The 18,187-nt window shown below is 40.8% G+C and overlaps 1 protein-coding gene across 5 annotated transcripts in view; it reads right to left on the bottom strand.

The window, feature by feature from the left end:
* The window catches only part of FYN (FYN proto-oncogene, Src family tyrosine kinase), a 191,180-nt gene extending 173,220 nt beyond the window's left edge, over nucleotides 1–17,960 (bottom strand). The window contains exons 1-2 of one of the 5 annotated variants that reach the window (XM_034765847.1): nucleotides 17,606–17,958; nucleotides 5,793–5,872 (exon numbers count right to left, since the gene is read on the bottom strand). The gene's annotated coding sequence lies outside the window, so the exon portion shown is untranslated. Of the gene's footprint in view, nucleotides 1–5,792; nucleotides 5,873–17,176; nucleotides 17,197–17,605 lie in introns of those variants that run through there. The other 4 variants (XM_034765849.1, XM_034765850.1, XM_034765846.1 and 1 more) reach the window with 4 other exon arrangements.
* Nucleotides 17,961–18,187: the final 227 nt, after the last annotated feature.

Raw genomic sequence — 18,187 nt, 5'->3', positions numbered from 1 at the left:
ACCCCCCCGGCGGCCCGGCCCCGCGGCCCGACCCCCGGCCCCGCGGCCCAGCGCACCCCCTCGGCGGCCCGACCCCGCGGCCCCGGCCCGGCCCTCCCTCCCGATTTTCCCGGACATGCCCGGCTTTTGGGGATTTCCCCCCGGACGGGGATTTGAGCCCCCAAAAGCCGGACATGTCCGGGAAAATCCGGACGTATGGTAACCCTATGCAATAACAAGCCCCTACGTTGGGGGTGGAGGGAGGCTTTTTCTTAGAGAGATCTTGAATCCTACTTTTTGTCGGAAATATTTTTTTAATCTACCTCAAATTGAGTCATTTGTCATATCTAACATATCCGATTCAGCAAAATTATAGACAATGCACATTCCTGACCATTTCAGTTATGCACATGTTGAAGCCTGTGTGTGCACTTAAACAGTCCAGGCCAGACATTTTGGACGATTTTAAACTTTAGGGGATTTGGGGGGGGGGGAGGGGTGTTCAGTGCAGGACTGTACATATTTTTAGTCACTGGGAAAGCAAGAGCAACCTTCTGGGCCCATGGAGAAAAGTCACACCCATGTCCTTTTAAATAATGCATTTGGGTTCACCCCACCTGCTCTTGCTTGACATGCAGCAATGCCCCTGACCTTATCCACTCTTCATAAGCTATTTGCTTGCCAGAGAGTAATAGCTATTTACAGAGAAAGCACTATATTGACCATGAACATCTGCCAACATTAACAATAATATTTGTAGGATCAGCCTCTATTACACCAGTTTATGCATGTGCATTTTCAGAGCAGTATGTTATAAGCCAAGCATGCAGGACTCATTAGCAACAAAATGACTCTAGCAACTAGTTCTCCACACAGTATATTGAAAATGTACATTATATGCTGAACATATCTAAACCTCAAACTGGAAAAATTTCACTTTAATAAAATTTGAATGCCTTGGAGCCTTTACTGGAAGGTGTTAAAGAAAATTACGTTGCTCAGTAAAGAAAAAAAAAAAGTTGAGCTTTTCGCTGGCAGTTTCTGTATGGGCAGCAGACGCTGAAGGCCAAAAGGCCTGACTTTAAATAAATGCCATCTTCAGTATTTCATACTCCAAGAGTTCATAGTCATGAGTCAGGCCCCACAAAAAATCATGACATTTTAAGAAACTTTCTTTTTAAATCTTCTGATGTTGTAGCATTTGGGGTTTATGTGTTGAAACTTCTCTCTACAGTCATTACAGCTAGAAACTTAAGTAAAATGAAAGTTGATACTCAGAGCTAGTAACACATGTTAAAAACAATACAAAAAACCCCACAAAACCCCATCATCACCAAGTTCATGATAATTGCAAGTTGCCAATACCACCTCTTTCACTACCAGAAAGTACCCAAAGCTGAGTATTTGACGAGTTCTAAGATATCACACCTCTAAAATATCTTCCCCCCCCCCCACTCCCACTATCATCATGAACAGAGCATCAATAGCAGTTTTCAAGTGCACCAATCTAACCTAAGATCCTTTTTTTCCCCTGAGATATTTGGGAAGGAGATGATGAGAAGCATATCTAAACTACTAAGAGAACCCAAAATGATTTTAATATAGTCTTTCCAAAGCAACATTACCTTTTCCATTTCAAATAAAGATGTGTGTGTGTGTGTGTTATGTGGAGATAAATATAGAGCTTGTTTTTGTACGACTGAAACAATCTCATTCGAGTATCTAATTTCCAATATTAGCAAAAAACAGAGGCAAGTTATAACTTTACACCAAAGCTAGTCAGGTCAAGATTTCCTTTGTCTTATAGGCTAGGTTATTACTATCTTCCTTGTCAGCTCCAAAGCTTGGAGACTTGAACTGGATCTTTCAGAGAAAGCATTCCTACATTCCCAGCATTGCCATCTATCAGAATTTTATCATCAACCTCATGATATCTGTATTTTTGAGCCCACTCTCCCCCCCCCACTCTTAGAAACTTGCTATTACATGAGAATTTCAGCCCTCATAGTTGCAAAGAAAAATCTGAAAATGTGACCAGGGTGCACCCTAAAGGCTCAAAAGCCAGAAGGCAAATAAAGAGAACAACAACTGCACAACACCAAGAAAAGCCACTTATCCTTTTTAAGTCAGTCTCATAATTTTTGAACACTTGGAGTTGGCAATACTGGATCCCAATCCATACAACTTTACAAGAGAAAGTGTTTGCAGGAGCAGTGCCTCAGACACTGAAATGAAGTGCTACTACGGCAGGAAAAGGTATGCAGATATAGAGCTGGGTGAAATTATTTGGCCAAAACATTTTTTCAGCAAAGTTACAGATTCAGCAACACTGAAATGTTTCATTAATTTGTTTCAGTTTTACTGAATTTTTAGTGTTGAAAGTCACCTTTCATTTTGATATTTTCCCAATGAAATGCTTCTATTTTTCAGTTCAAAATGACTTTTCATTTTAAAGTTTCCTTCAATTTTATTAAAAGTTTTCAAAAATGTTAAAAAAATCATTTTTAAAGTTGGTTTTAATTTCATTTCTGAGAATTGCCAGCAAATAAAAATCCATTATTCAGAAAGCTCTGTTCATATCTCCCTACCATCCTTTCCAGTTTTCCTCCTTTCAGTTTGCCAAAAAAATTTATCCTGCATTCTTTTTAGTTTGTATACTCTTCAGGGAAAGTCAGGTTTTGTAACTTGTCTAACATTTAGCTTGTGGCAAAACACTGTATTTATCAGAATATATAAAACAAACAGTAATTCTAAATATCCTCCCTATCCTCTTTTCCACACTCTTTCAGGTCATTGACAAACTGTGACTAAGAAACAGTTTTGTATGAAGTTTTTGTGGCAGCTAAGTCAAAGCTTGCATAAGGTGATGGCCCCTTCATGTATCAAACCTATCCCAAACAAACCTTTATGTGATCTAAAGCATTACCCACATACACAGTACACTAAGGCAATTAATAGACTGACTCCCTAAATCAAGATAAGATATCTGACAGAAAATGACTTCCCTGCTCTGGAAGGCCTACTTGCTTTTAAAAGACAGGCATACTCATACAGGAGCAGAGCTTAGAAAGAAACTATGACAATTATTTGGCCCTCTTTAAGGGCTCTTTGGGAGTTTTGCCCCAGTAACAAATTCAAGATAGGGCCCTTTGGTCATACTAAATGGCTGAAATTCCAGGTCTTTCCCCACACAGTACAGATGTTGATTTAGCCTTTAACTGAGCTATGGCCCACCATACATCAATACTTCCAAATGACCTGAATGAGCTATTTGATTACATTAATCCCCTTATTAAAGGCCCTCATCTTAACTTCTCTGAGGTCCCTTCATTTTATCCTACAGCAACAATTGTACATTGTAAACATATAATTCTCTACTACTGTGTAAAAATAAAACAATACTCCAACTTTTTATTTTAATCATCATGAATATAAGTACTTCTACAGTATTATGACCAAGGCCATTTCAAACACTTCTGCCAATTCAAGTACACCTCTACCTCAATATAACGCTGTCCTCGGGAGCCAAAAAAATCTTACCGCGTTATAATTGAACTTGCTTTGATCCGCCAGAGTGCGCAGCCCCGCCCCCGCGGAACACTCCTTTACCGCATTATATCAGAATTTGCATTATATCCGGGTAGAGGTGTACGTAGAAGTTCTTTATATTAAAAGATCAGTTGACTAGAGAAAGGCGAGGTGGGCGGGCAAGAGGGATACAAGGACGGAGACAGATTTGCTGTGGATAGGAGTTGACAGGACTCCTAGAATAGTTCAATCAGGACCACTATGAAGCTGTCAAAGATAATAAGGGGGAGATGCGAGAGGAAAGCAGTGGCAGCAATAGCCAGAAAGGAACAGGGACTCAGAGGAAGTCCCCTGGTGGGACAGAAGGTAAGGGAGCTAGAGAGGATATTGATTTCCTCCCTTTCCCTCCCCCAAACCAAAGCCAAGCCAAACATTCCCTTCCCTACAGCTGCATCCTTTCATGCCTGCCTGGGTGTTTTGGGAGAGAAAGAGGTTTTCTCAATACTGAGTAGAAATAGGGAGCAAAGGAGCAAGCAGGCTTTGGGTCCATGACGCACAGCACTGGCTCAGCACAGCTTTCGCCAAATCATTTTTTATAGGACACATGAGGAGTAAAGAGGAAGTAGGCATAAAATACCAACTCAGTCTCCTTGTATGGATCACTCTCTATCCAAGACTCTGCAACAGCAGGTTCTGTAGCCTCTCATAACTGACCCAGATTAGAAGGATGGTAGTCATCTTCTGACTGGTATTCACTCAGTATGTCAAGAAACCAAATTTTTATGGCACTTAGGAAATAGTGCCGCTGAATAAGGGTTGTATCTTAAATACATTTTTTTTCTGCACTGAATATTTGGGATATGTACTTATGTTAGTCAGATAATACAACATATGCTACTAAAGTTTTGAAACCCTTAAAAACCCCCTGATCAATTAGAATCTCAATATATTACTGTACTATCATTCACAATTTGGGACACTGGAACTGCACGCTTGTTAGATGTGAGGATTCAAACTGTTACTGAATGTGACATTTAAAGTGACTTATTAAGTATCCTATTCAATAACTATCACAGGGATATAAACAGAACACACGCACAATGCCTCTTTTAGTGGATAATGTATTTTCTTCATTATTTTACTAAAAACAATCACCGTGGTACTAAGTTGTTGCCTCAGTTTATATTACTGCATGCTGCAAGAAAACTGCTTAGTGCAAAATGCCAAGGTTGTGTGCAGCACAATATAAAAAACCCAAATGTTTCTGGGTGCAAAGTTACTCATTTTAAACAAACGAACACTGGCATGCTATCCGCCCCTTTAAATAGCAAAGAGTTTAAAATGCAATAAGAAAAAACTACAAAGAACACGGAGGGACAAGATCCTCAGCTGGAGTCAATTGTTTGAGCTTCAGAAGCTTCAGTGGAGCTATGACAACTTGTACTGTACCATTGGAGGATGTCTCTCAAAATGCCTGTTTAATTTACTAAATTAAAATTTGGGAAGAAAACTGTACGTTCCAGGAAGAACTCCATAATAGGCCTCTGATAAAAACAACACCCTTCTCCGTTCTAGAAACGGACCTCAGTTATACTAACATAGTTAAAGAAAAATCACTACATGAACAGTTAAAAGAAAATCTAAAGTAAAATGCATTATTGTAGGTGACATTTTCTTTTAAAGTGACACTTCAATACTTTTTCACTAGAATGCTCTACAAATCACTTTCCATGTGATATTACCATTTCAGTAATCCTAAACTGTAACTTAAATCTGTTATGTGGTTTGACTGCCATTTCCTCAGTCAAAACAAGTATTGTATATTAATAAACTGATGGCACTATAAGAAGTTTTTACTGTCACAAGTTTGGGATGGCCAGATTACTCACATACATGGTGGAACCATTAGCAAGTCTTCCTAAGCAAGCAGAAATAGGAACTCACCCTGCATTGTCACATAGGTTTTGAGAAGAACATGGAACAAAGTAAGCCTCTCTCTGCTTTTTCATCTTTGGAGTACACCAGCAACTATTTTTCAATTATGTCATTGTACAACATTAAATCAATTTACATAATGATTTGAAATTTATACAATTTGTCAAATACAAGAGCACATATATGGCCTACATAAATTTACCCTGCAGACGGACATGACAATTTCTTTGAGTTGCATTACTATATGTAGTATGTCAAAAAGTATTCTCCCTCTCATTGTAATATGATTTGAAAGAAGGATGCAATAGTGTTTAGAAATAAAGTCTTATAACTGCAGTGCAGATTCTTACCATGTTATTGTCTTCTGATCACAAGTCTGGGCAGTTGTTAAAGGTGCAACTCCCTATCAGCACTACAGTAATCCCTCCTCCTGGAGGACAGATACATTGAAGTAACTATATGTATTTTTTTATGCCTAATACTAGACTTTAAAACAAGTTTTACTATCAAGTAGTGAGTGTCTTCTAAATTTTAACATTTTGTTATAGTGCACAATAAGCATACATTTAACAGTCAATCTTTTTTAGGTCACTTCGCTCGTGCAATAAAGTAAGTTTATTCTTTATATATTACCTCCCCTTCCAGGAGTCAGATGTTGGACCACAGTAAAAAGACAAAACTCACCATTACTTTTGATAAGTGCAGGATTAGGCCTTAAGTTTTGGCTAAAGAACACATTTTTGCTAAGAAACCAATTAATAAACAAAACAAAAACCCCACCAAATAGTTCTACTGAACTATATTAGCCATAAGAGGATTAAATCTAACTTTAGTAAGATGTAGTTTACATGACACATCATTAAACAGTTCACCACAAAGACATAATTTGGCTGGCTTGTTTGACAAATTCTTATGCATGGAAAAAATATATCCCTACAGTGGTTTAAATGAGTGCTCAATGAGATCATCATGAATATTATATTCAAGGGCCTTACTATCACATGATTAATTGAATAGTGGATGGTGTAAGTATAAAAATTACAAGACGAACTCCAAACAGCAATTCTCACCATCAAAACTAAAAACTGGGTTGAGGGAAAAAATCAAATACAGCCTTTAATATTCTGCCTACTAATGCATAAATCAAGTCACTTAACTCTTGAAAAAGTTTTGTTTTGTAAAGTTTTGGAAACAATAGAAACATTAAACACATCTTTAAATATCATTACATCAACCAGACCGACACCAGAGGGCCTAAAAATAACTTAAAAAGCAAACCCAATCCCCCCACAACCATCTTCTATTTCTACGTCTTATAGGAGAGCCACTGGAGCTGCTCTCAAACTCACACAGAAATAAATTCTCTTATAAACTGGATGCTTTTACTATTCAATACATAGTGACTGAACAGAGATGATGAGGCACACAGTTCTCCTTACATTTTCTTTAGTCCGTAATTTCTTTTGTTCATTTTGGCATCCCTGCTTGGATGTTAGGACTAGACATTCTGCTCCAGTTTTCAGCATGCCAGTAATGCTGGCTTAAGTGAGCAAGGCTGGCAACTCGAGTGCTTGTCCTCTAGTTCCCCTCATTCATAAAAGGTAGAAGGAAAAGAGATTCTTTTTTCATAAGATTGTTCTCCTGAGGGCTTTTTTCTCAGTCAGCCTTTTCATTTAGTTATCTTTACCACCAAGAAAAACCCCTAACTCTGGGAGTTTGAAATCAAAGTTAAGCACTAGCATAAAAAAAATCTGAAATTTCTCTTAAGTGTTAATAGAGTCGTTATGATACAATATTATATAATGTAACCACATTATGTGCATTATTAATCTAACACATGCCATTTACTCTATATGTGTTGTATCCAGAGTATAGTACATAGCAGTAAGGATGAGTGCGCTTGTTTCGATCCAAACTTGACTTTTTTTTTTTATTTTTTTTTTTTTAAAAAACACATGAGAGATTTAAAGTACAAAGAGAATGTTGTCTCACAGCTCTGCTTCCTGAGTTCATCCAGGCCCTAGAAGTACCACAAGAAAGGAAATTCCCAATGATTTCTGACCTGAATATCTTGCAAGCAGTACTGGGTTTACAATGGTGCCGGGGCCACACACAGAAGAGGTCCATAACCAGTACTGGGGCAGCCCAGGCTGGGAGCTCTGTTTGGCCAGGCTGCTGAGTGCACCTGGTACTGGGGCAGACGCCATCTGAGCCCCCCAGAGGCTTCGGCTGGACTTTGTGACTGGCAGCTGGATGCGGAGCCATTGTTGCCCGCGGAGGGGAAGCAAGGTGCCCACTGAGCCCCTTTCCCTGCCTGGAATGGCTCTGGTGGCTGAGGGCTGTGGGTCAGCCCCTTGGCTGTGCCCCTTTCTTTGCAAGATGGGTGCCCCTCTGGGTGAGGTGCAGGGAGGACAGCAGGCGCCCGGGAGAGGGGGACTCAGCAGCCTGGCACGAGCTGGGGGCACTGGCCCTCCAAGTTCACTCCAAACACTGGTGGGACTTGAACGTCCAACTTTCTTGGTGCCCAGGCCTGGTAAGGGGAAAGTGATTACTCACTAGGCACCTCGTGCTATGGTTGGAAGGGTGCCATCTCTCAGCAAGGCACGGGGCCATGTGCCCGCTGGGCACCCATGCACAGTCCACCTCCCCAGGGTATGGGTGACCTAAGCAAGTTGGTTGGAAGTCCCAGAGACTGTCTGATCTGTTCTGCTCCCCTTCCCCCGGCTTCCCAAACATGCAGCCCCAACCTCCCTGACTCCTGAAAGGAATATTCAGCAAGGGGGACTCAAAGGGATGGGGAATGCTCCTTGTCAGAGAGAGAAAGATGTTCTGATTTGTGCCCTGACATGATCTGTGACCTTTTAAGGAGCAGCGCCATGAGCCTTGGCTTATTTATGGGGAATGAGAAGAGTGTGATTGCTCCTGTAACATTTTTAATGCAGATGGGTATGATGGAATTATTATATTCCAACCAGGCATGGAGAGGAGTGTGTTTCCTTTTTCCTCTCTCTGCTGTGTTCCCATGAGCATTTTCTGTTGAGCTCTTGAACTTGCTTTAAAATAACTGTATTTCACTTCATGCTGAATGGCCTGTGCCCAGCATATCTCAAAGATTGCCTGAAGCTCCAGGATGAAGATCATGATTTACAACTTCGCTACTAAGGCACAAGATAATTTTCTACCCATAGGGTAAAGCTTGTCTGTGTGGGAGACAGAGCTGTCTCAGGGGCTGGTCCAAGATTGTGGCACGAAACTCTCACAGGAGCTAAGGACCATCACAAACCTCACCACCTTCAGCTGCAAGTGCAAGGGCCTTGTTAGTAGTTTTTACCCACTGTGTTTTATTTTGTATTTTTTATTTTTGCCCTAGGGTAAAATTGATGGTACCCTAGTGGCAGCCACCTCCATCTGCAACTGAAACTTGTAAATATTGCAAATAAACCTGTGCAGCTGTATCAAAGACAACTTCTGTGTCAATCTCCTGTCTTTTACAATCGTTTCCCTTGGGGGCCCACAAATATGTTTGGCACCAGGCCCACAAAAGGTTAATCTGGCACTGCTTGCAAGCAACTCTATTACTTAGATTTCCAAACTAAAAATATTCATAGGGGATGTGGATGAACTATGGGGTTTAGGAATTCAAGCCGACCCATTGGAGGGTCTCTCAGCACTAGTTACTGTATATCACTAATGCTAGAATGTAGTAAAACTGATGGACACAAATAGTATCTTCACACTAAGGATCTTAAAACATTTGTAAAATAAGTTAATTTACCCTTTTTTGTAAAGTAGAAAAGATGGAGGCACAGAATTTAAGATGACTGCGCACTGGCCTGCTAAACCCAGGGTTGAGAGTTCAATCCTTGAGGGGGGTATTTAGGGAACTGGGGTAAAAATCTGTCTGGATATTGGTCCTGCTTTGAGGAGGGGGTTGGACTAGATGACCTCCTGAGGTCCCTTCCAACCCTAATAATATTCTATGAATAGCTGAGTGAGGAAAGAAGCAGCCATGTCTCCTAAACACCCTCTCTCTCATTCTAACCAGCAGATAGCAATATATCCCCATCCACTGGGAAAGTAAAAATATAAGACAGAGAACCTGTTTTAGCATGTTAACAGATTAGAGAGTGAGAGACTCCAAGAGGGCCCATCTACAAGATGGACTAAAAACCAGGTAAAATGCCATTAACCTCACCAATAAAAAAAAAACAGAGAGAGAGACAGACAGACATTATTTGCAGAAGAGTATAACTTGCCTACTGGAAAGGTAGAGGCCTTTATTCCGAGTCTTACACTTACCCATGTAGATGTGGTTATATCAAACCCATTGCTTCTTAGTGAGGTATTTATAAAGAAAAACCCAGCCATAGTTACAAAGTTTCTCACTCTGAACAATAATGGAGTTAATAGCTCCCATCATACCTGCTGTAATCCTCACAGACAAAGTCAATGAGTTACAGTAGCAATGGTAAAAAGAACAGGAGTACTTGTGGCACCTTGGAGACTAACAAATTTATTAGAGCATTTGTTAGTCTCTAAGGTGCCACAAGTACTCCTGTTGTTTTTTGCGGATACAGACTAACACGGCTGCTACTCTGAAACCTGTCAGTAGCAATGGTGTCAGCCCGATGACAAAACAATATATCTCACCTTCCTATCTTATGCTAAGTTGTAAAATAATGACCAGCTGAGGACAACTTATGGGGAATTAATTAGTATAAAGCAAAGTCTAGGGAGAATTAATGTGAATCAAAATTGAACATGTAAAATACTGACAACCTTTACTCTACGCTTAACGCTGTCCCATGAGTCATAGGATGTCGGCTGATAAGTTCTCAGTATCAACCTTCACTAATATACTCGTGAAAAAATGTTTCCAAAGCAGGAACTACCTTGACAAATGAAGACCTGACAAATGCATACAACACAAAAATGAGTAAGAATGCAAGCATGTCAGAAATATTCAACACATTTTGAACAGTGCTAATTTATTTATTTATTTTATACTAGAGAAAAATTTAAAGTGCTGTACAATAGCGGAAGCTGCTAGGACTCTCCTTGGGTTTTAAAAAAAGTCTCTTGGCATTTATACTGTACTCCTCACAACAGTATCAAAGGCCTCAGCGTCAATGTTATCAAATTTACCATTAACCCCAATTTTTGCTATCTTGACAGTATGATCTTTTTTATAAAATGCCAAGATGTGCTATGAACAGTGCAAGAAACATCAGATGGCATACTTCATCTTTTTGCAAACTGATATCTTGGAGATCTTTTAAAGAGTAAATATTAAAATACTAAGTTATTTTTGTACAAATAATGGACCACTTAATTAAAAGAAGGGCTTAACAGGTCACAAAATTTACTAGTTGATGCACATCTACTCATCTTCTCTTTACTATGATAGTGATTAAAACATAGACTAATGATATTTTATTCACTCCAATAGTCCAACCATTACATTCATCTTGGGCTAGTGGATTTGCAGAATTTTGCAAGCCTGATTTAGAGCACTCTCTTTAGTGCTATATCTTAACCAACACCAGAAAAGGTGGGTTTGGGGAACTAAAATATTTTATGTTGAGATTTGATTCCTCAAGCTACCCTGTTGCTGAAGTTCAGGTAATATTTACTCATATTTCATAAATGGGAAAAAAAATCAAAGCTTTTATAAACTGGGTGATTATCTGGAAAACATCAGCCTGAATTGCAAATGCATGCTCATACAATATAAAGGTTTGTAACCATGAATTTGGAATAGCACAAGTGGTATAGCTCTAAGTGAATTCTGCAATTTATGGGAACCTGTTTGTGACAAGACTTTTATCACCCCATATACTCTGTAAACATTACACAGAAATATTTGAGAATTTTTCTTTTTCTAAAATGGCACGTAAGCCATAAGCTGCATTTCACATCTTAGTTCGTATTCCTGACAGTTAAGGGGCAAGATCATTGTTGGCATAATTGGACTCAACTTCATTGAATGTGGCCCAAAAACCTATGCTTGAACAACAAAAGTTACATTCTTTGAAGTCTCCATCATTCTAAAATAGAAGAGATGCAGTGAAAGTCCCATTTGTCTTTATATTCTAAATCAGTGGTTTTCAACCTGTGGTCATCAGACCCATGGGGGGGGGGGGGTCTGGAGATTATGTCTAAGGGGACTGCGAAAGGTGACTATGAAAATAAAGTTTCAGATCCCAGAAAAGGCATTCCATTTTCCTGACTGATCAAAAGTATGTGACTATCCCCACATCCAGGTTTTGACCAGCAAGTGTTGCTGTTACCATAGTACCATAGTTTAGTACCCTTTCTCACGCTGCGTCAAATGCCATGCCGATCGCATGCAACATTTATATTTGACTTCTATTCAATCAGTTTTCAGTCTAAGACTTCTATGGTAGCCGTTTGCAGACCACAGGCTGAATTTCCATATGAAGTCCGCACCTCCATTCAGAATGTTTTAAGGGTCTGCAAATGAAAAAAGGTTGAAAACTACTCTTCTAAATAGTAATCCAGCTAACAGACGCTTAAAACTTGTTGATTTGAGTTTGCACATAAATGGAAGCTTTGACAAAAATCTATACAAAAATGGATGCCTAAATCTCTCAAATAAGGACTTAGGAAGAGTCTCTGCCATGAAACTGGATTCCCCCCCCTTCCTTTTTTAAAATATAATTAAAGGGTCTTTCTGTGATGCATCTACATCCTTCAGACATCACCTCTGCGTGAGCCTTCCTTTTCTCTGTTGCTGCTTTTCAGTTCCTTGATCTCTTCACCTCTTCATCCAGGTATCTCCTTGGCCTCTGATGCTTCTCCTACCTTTTTTAGGCTCTCACCTACTTCTATGCACATCATGCTGTTACTGTCAGTTCAGCTTCAGAACAATTTTCAGTCACTTCATTACAAGTGACATAATGTTGTCATTTAGCAAAATATTTTTAAAAGGGCTTCTTAAGGCTTTAGAACTGACACTTTGTGAGTCATCTGAAGCATAAGCCCTGTGATTCAAGATTAACATAACCTTGTTTTCACAATGAGGGCTCTAGGTTTTAACTAGCGCCCTATCTTTTAGCACTAAGCTACAGAGTTTCCTTTACGCTGTCTTACAAAGTTCTTTACAATTTTTTAGGATAGCATTGGAAAGTGCAAACTGCAATTAGATGACGTGAAGCACTCTCCCCTGGCAGCACAGCTCACTGGACATCCACCTGTTTCAGAGATAAGCATGCCACAGAGGAGCAACTTCCCACCCCACTTTTTCCAGCTCCTTACAACTACTGCATGCCTACAGCATGGAATGGACACGGGCTCAAGAGAAGAGGGAGCACATTATGTTGGTTCTTCTCTTCCCTTTCTGCTACTTTGAGGGATTTTTCATCCTCCCTTCTATTTGCTTGCCTCCAGCCCTCACAACTGCAATACATAGTTTATTTTATTGCCTTGGGTCTCAGCATAAAGCATTGTATTTACAATCCTTGGAGCTGCTCTTTGATTAAAGATATTTTTGTGTAATTCATTTGCTTACCCACAAAAACTCTACAAAGTTATTTGTGTCGCAGAAGAATGTTTTTAGATATAAGGCTTTGCTGGAGTTAATGTCATCCTCTCAGTTTAAAAAATTTTTACACTAAATAAAGATCTTGGGTCCAACTCTGTGCTAGTCCTTTAGTAGTCTCACTCCCCATGCCAGGCTTCCACAGTTGTGATAAGCAGGGTGTTTAAGTTAGAGTTCCATCAATATCGAGTGATATAGGTTCCTGGCCTCCCAGTTCTGAAACTCACTTCCTCTCTTATTCTGTAGTTGCCCAAACAGGTTATTTTTGTGAGCCTCATTTTTATGGGGCATTTTTGGGGGTGGGGGAAATACAGCAGGAACGTTGATTAAGGCATGGAATTCAGGGGGCAAAGCTGGTTGGAAAAATTTCAGACCCATTTTCCAATGGAAAGTGGAATTCCATTTAAATTGAAACTCGTCACAAGATTAGTTTCAATTCTGCAGAAGTTTCAGTTTGGAACAAAAAAATCAAAATGTTCTGACAACATCAAAACATCTTGTTTCGGCATTTTTGGAATAAAACTTTTTCCCCCCCGAAACTTAAAAAATTTGAAATTATACATTATAAAATAAAAAAAAAAGAGTGCAAGCTGAAACAAAAGGTCTCTCAACTGCCCTGAAACAAAAAAAAAAAAGCTTAGCAATTTTCCTTTGTGCAGAATTTTGCGGGTTTTGTTCTGATTCGAAATGAAGCTAAATTTCAAAACCCTTTGCAAAATGAATGGTCATCCTTCAGCCAGTGCTAGATAGGAGATGGGGTACTTTTCCTTTGCTGCAAGGCCTACTTAGTTTCTGATGTATATGGTCAAAGTTGTTATTAGTTTTGTGTTTATGGCCCCACTCCTGAAGAGACACGATTACCTTTACAAATAAGGTATTCCCACTAACTTTAATGAGACTGCTGGCATGAGTAAAATTAAGCACATACACAAGTGTATAAGAATCTGGACTTTCATTTGATGCGGTCAGTGTCAATGGCACCTAATTCAAATACCTCTTGAGGATATGATATGCCTAACTCTACTTGAAACCAACAGCAGTTAGAAGCCTACAGAGCTCTGAAGATCTGGACTATACAGTCTAAGATAGATGCTTTTTTGGACAGTTGCTTATAAATGTAAAGTAAAATAACAGCCTTTTTCATAAGTGCGGAGAACTTTTAGTGCCTGCTGACTTCAGTTAGCATTGCAAGTGCTCAGCATCTCTGAAAAATCATATACTAAATAAATTGCTGACTTGCAACATATAGATCCAAATCCTGCAAACCCTTATTCACCGAACTAGACCTTAATTGCCAGATCTCAATGAGACTACTGAGCCAACGGCTGACAGGGTCAAGCCCTATTTTTGTAGCAGTGACTCAATCACTACAGTGAATTTTTGGGGGGCAGAAAGGGAGGCATTATTAGTTCTCTTATTCTTGAAGAAAGATCATAGTAAGAGTACACAGTGTTAAATGCAGAACTGTGATAAGCTGACATGTACAATGCTTTGAACATGTAATAGAAGTTAGTTCTGCATAAAATACTAACAACTGAAAATATAACACTCATGTGAGGTATACACAACATTAAATCACCATGGAGGGAACCACGTAGTTTTAACTTTGTCTAAATGAATTTTTATTAGACCATAAATCCAGTGCAAATCATATCATGCCGGTGTTCATTTTAATCAAGCCCATAGAGCCACTGGCCCCACAGGTCCTTTTCATGCTATGCTCCACGTTACTCAGATGCTTCATGCAATGTAATTATTGAACAATTACAACTATATTAAGACAACTGATTTTACAACACTCTTTGTATTTTACTCTGAATTTTTATATTAACTGGTTTTAATTTTTAAAAATCTAATATCAGTGTTAACAGAAGTTAAAAATAACCTTTACTTGTAGTTTTCCATTGTACCCATAGTATCTTCTCTGACAGCTCTGCCTAGTATTTTGTTTCATCTCTATATGCAGGTGTCCTTTATTGCCTAATAAGGACTGTATTCAACCAATCTGAAAACTATTTCCCGTTAAGTTATATTAAAGTTTATAATTAAGTAATATCCCCATGCCATTACACACTTTATCAAAAGATAATATAGCATGACTTCAGTTGTGTGTCCAGAGCTGAGGATGTATAATAGTGTCAAAGTTAATTAACTCGCAAAACACACCCCGATGAAGGAAAACATTACTATTGCACAAACATGGTATTGAAATGAGTTCACAAATTGATACTTTTAAAGATATTTTAGCATGAGTGCTTAATTTTAGCATTGGTGCTCACAGAAAAAACCCTCAAGAACAATCTTAATATTCCAGTGAGCTTCTCACAGGAGTTTACAGAACAACAGGAATGAAATAAGCTTAGCCCACATAATAACTGAAAAGGCAGCTATTAAGCCACATTACTTTTAATGAAGAAAAAAACTGGTCACAAATGTAACAAAATGTATTAAAAGTGATTTTTTTTTTCCAAGATGAACCTCGGCAAGACATGTTTTAAAAAAATATTCCGATGTAAATATCATACATAATTGACATCCATTAGGTTCAACTAATCTTTTTTCTTAGAATATGCATTAAGCATTAAAGGTTTGAGTGAATTCTCTGTTATTCCAAGATCTTCTGCACTTCTGGCTTGGATGATTTCAACTGGTGGGCAAGGGTGGGGGGGAACAAGAAAACCACTTTTGGTTAACTTTTAAAAAATCACCATTGTTACAAAAACAACTAAAAAGGTTATAACTGAAATATTTAAAAGACATTTCCTCCCTATATATTCCCCACTTAGTTTGCTTTGTTTATTTAACAGAACTTTATATACAGTTATCTCTGTGTGAGTCTGTCACAGCAGATGAGTGAAAACCCATTTTAAAAAAAATTGGAAAATGTGATTGTAAAACCACAAAACTCAGCATGTGAGTGTAGTGCTGGAAACTACTTTCAATTCATTATGGAAATGGTCTTTATTTCAAGTTAACATGTCCCTTTAATTTGCTGTTCTTTATCTATGGGAACTAGACTAAACCCTAACAAACCCACTTCCTCTACAAACATATAAGCAAAAGATCTTCACCTGCAATTGTTCAGAGCATTGGCAAGGGAGTACCAGTTAAAAGATATTTAGAAAACTGGTGAGAATGACAGCCGTTTGGGTGGTTAGAGGAAGGATGTGGGAGGTAAGGAGGCTGCATACAGGCAGGAAAGCGTCAAGGTCTCTAAAACCATTTTCAATACTCTGTGTTTCTTACAAACCTGCTCTGTTATTAATCATTCTAAGAAACAGAATGTATCAAAATGACTGATGAAAAACTGCAGTGTGTTCCCTTGCACTTGACAATAATCTTCTCCTTAAGCATCAGCCCCATCTCTCTCTCCCTCCCCAGTCACTACTGAATGGATCAGGCTATTATGTTCTCATTTTAGAATTAAAGAAATCCACATGGAACAACAACAAGGCAAGTTATTGAGGCAGTAGAAACCAGATTTCACATTATTAAAGAAACTTTGACTACATATATACTGTAGCTCTGCAGATGCAGCAAAATGTTGGCACCCGTGGTGTGGCATTTGGTATCTTTCACTAATCTAAATGTGGCTGGAAAGGAATTGAGATCAAATCAGCGGCCTCATCTGGGGAGAGAGAGAAGCCCCAGGGAGCAGAGAAAGAAACAAGAAGCAAACCTCCTTTCAAATCCTACCACCCTTGGGCATTTTGTGCCTCTCTTCACTGAAAGAGCCCTTTGTCACACACACAAATCCTATAAAATCTAAGAGGGATAAAGGGTAGTTTTATTTGTTATTCCCCCCCGCCCCCTTTTTCTCTCCCCTAAATTGCAGCAAATAAAGCCCTGTGATGTATCTCAGCTACCTCACTTTCTAGCTCAGTAACTAATAAAGCCTCAGCCTGTAGTTCAAGAGTTAAAATGGGGGTGGGAATAGCAATGGGACAAAACCAAAAACATGCAAATGGTCCAAAGCAGGAGAATGGCAGCATGGGTCAGAGCCCAGCTACACATGAGCATTAATTATTAAATGATTACATCATAGTTAGTATTTAGCTCCTCTAGAGCGCTTCAGATCCACAAAACATTAAACAGAAACGTGAATTGATCAAGCCGCACAGCACCACGGGCTCCCCCCAGCAAGCCTGTTATATTCTGCCAGAACTGGCTTACCCTCGCCCATCATCCTCGCCATCAGCAGGGTCACAACAATCCACCCCCAGGGCCAACCCCGCAGCACCCGCAAGATCACCAACAATAAAGCTTCGGTTTTTCTTGGGGGGTAAACTACTACTGGAGGAGGAGCCAAAAACAAACGTTTAAGGAAAAATACATAAAACTGATGCAAGGCTTTTGCATCCGCAGCTTCTCCCCCTCCCCTCCTGGCACCGCTCCCCTTGGCGGGGCTCCAGCTGCACGCCCAGGCCAGGGGGCTCGGGGTGGAGGGCACCTGCAGCAGCGTTGCCCTAACCTCTCCCGAGAAAGCCTCCCACACACCCACCGACACCCACACAAAGAAAACAACACACCAGCGGCCGGCCGGCGGCGCAGCATCCCCCGCCCCGGGCCGCAGCCGGGGCCCCGGGGGCTTAGCTCCCTTACCTGAAGCTCAGCGCGGGGCTGGCGCGGCGAAGCCAAGCTCACAGCATCCCCCTCGCGGCGGGGGGCCCTCCGCAGGTGACTCCTCCCCGCCCGCCAACGCCGGCTCTTCCAGGGACCACACGGGCGCAGCAAGGAGCGGGGCGAGCTCCGGCGGCTCCGCGCCCAGGCAGCGAAGACCCCGGGAGCCGAGGCAGCGGCGCGCGGGCTGCAGCCGGGGGAGGGAGGGAGACGGGCGCGCAGGATCGTCGCTCCGACTCGCCGCGTCCTCCCCTCCCGAGCGACAGCGGCGGAGCCCGGCTCCGGCTCGCTCCCCCGCCTGACAGATGGCGCAACCGCAGCCGCGCCCCCGGCCAACTCGCGCTGCTTCGCCGTAGCCGGGTCCCCGCCGCGGGGGCGGCCCGAGACTGGCAGCCCCAGCCGGCCTATAGCGAGGCGCAGCGGTTGGGGGGGCTGCCGCAGTTATTGGCAGGCGGCGGCAGAGGAGGAGCTGGGGTGCGATGGATTAGGTTGGGCGTCCCCGGCTTGCAGCGGGTGGGTGTCTAGGTGGGGCTGGTGCCTTGGAAGAGCTGTAGTATCAGGCAC

The sequence above is a fragment of the Trachemys scripta genome, chromosome 3 (genome assembly GCF_013100865.1).
Source record: "Trachemys scripta elegans isolate TJP31775 chromosome 3, CAS_Tse_1.0, whole genome shotgun sequence".
Classification (NCBI taxonomy): Eukaryota; Metazoa; Chordata; order Testudines; family Emydidae; genus Trachemys; species Trachemys scripta.
Note: the sequence above shows the minus strand (reverse complement) of the source record. Positions and strands in the feature narration are given on the sequence as shown.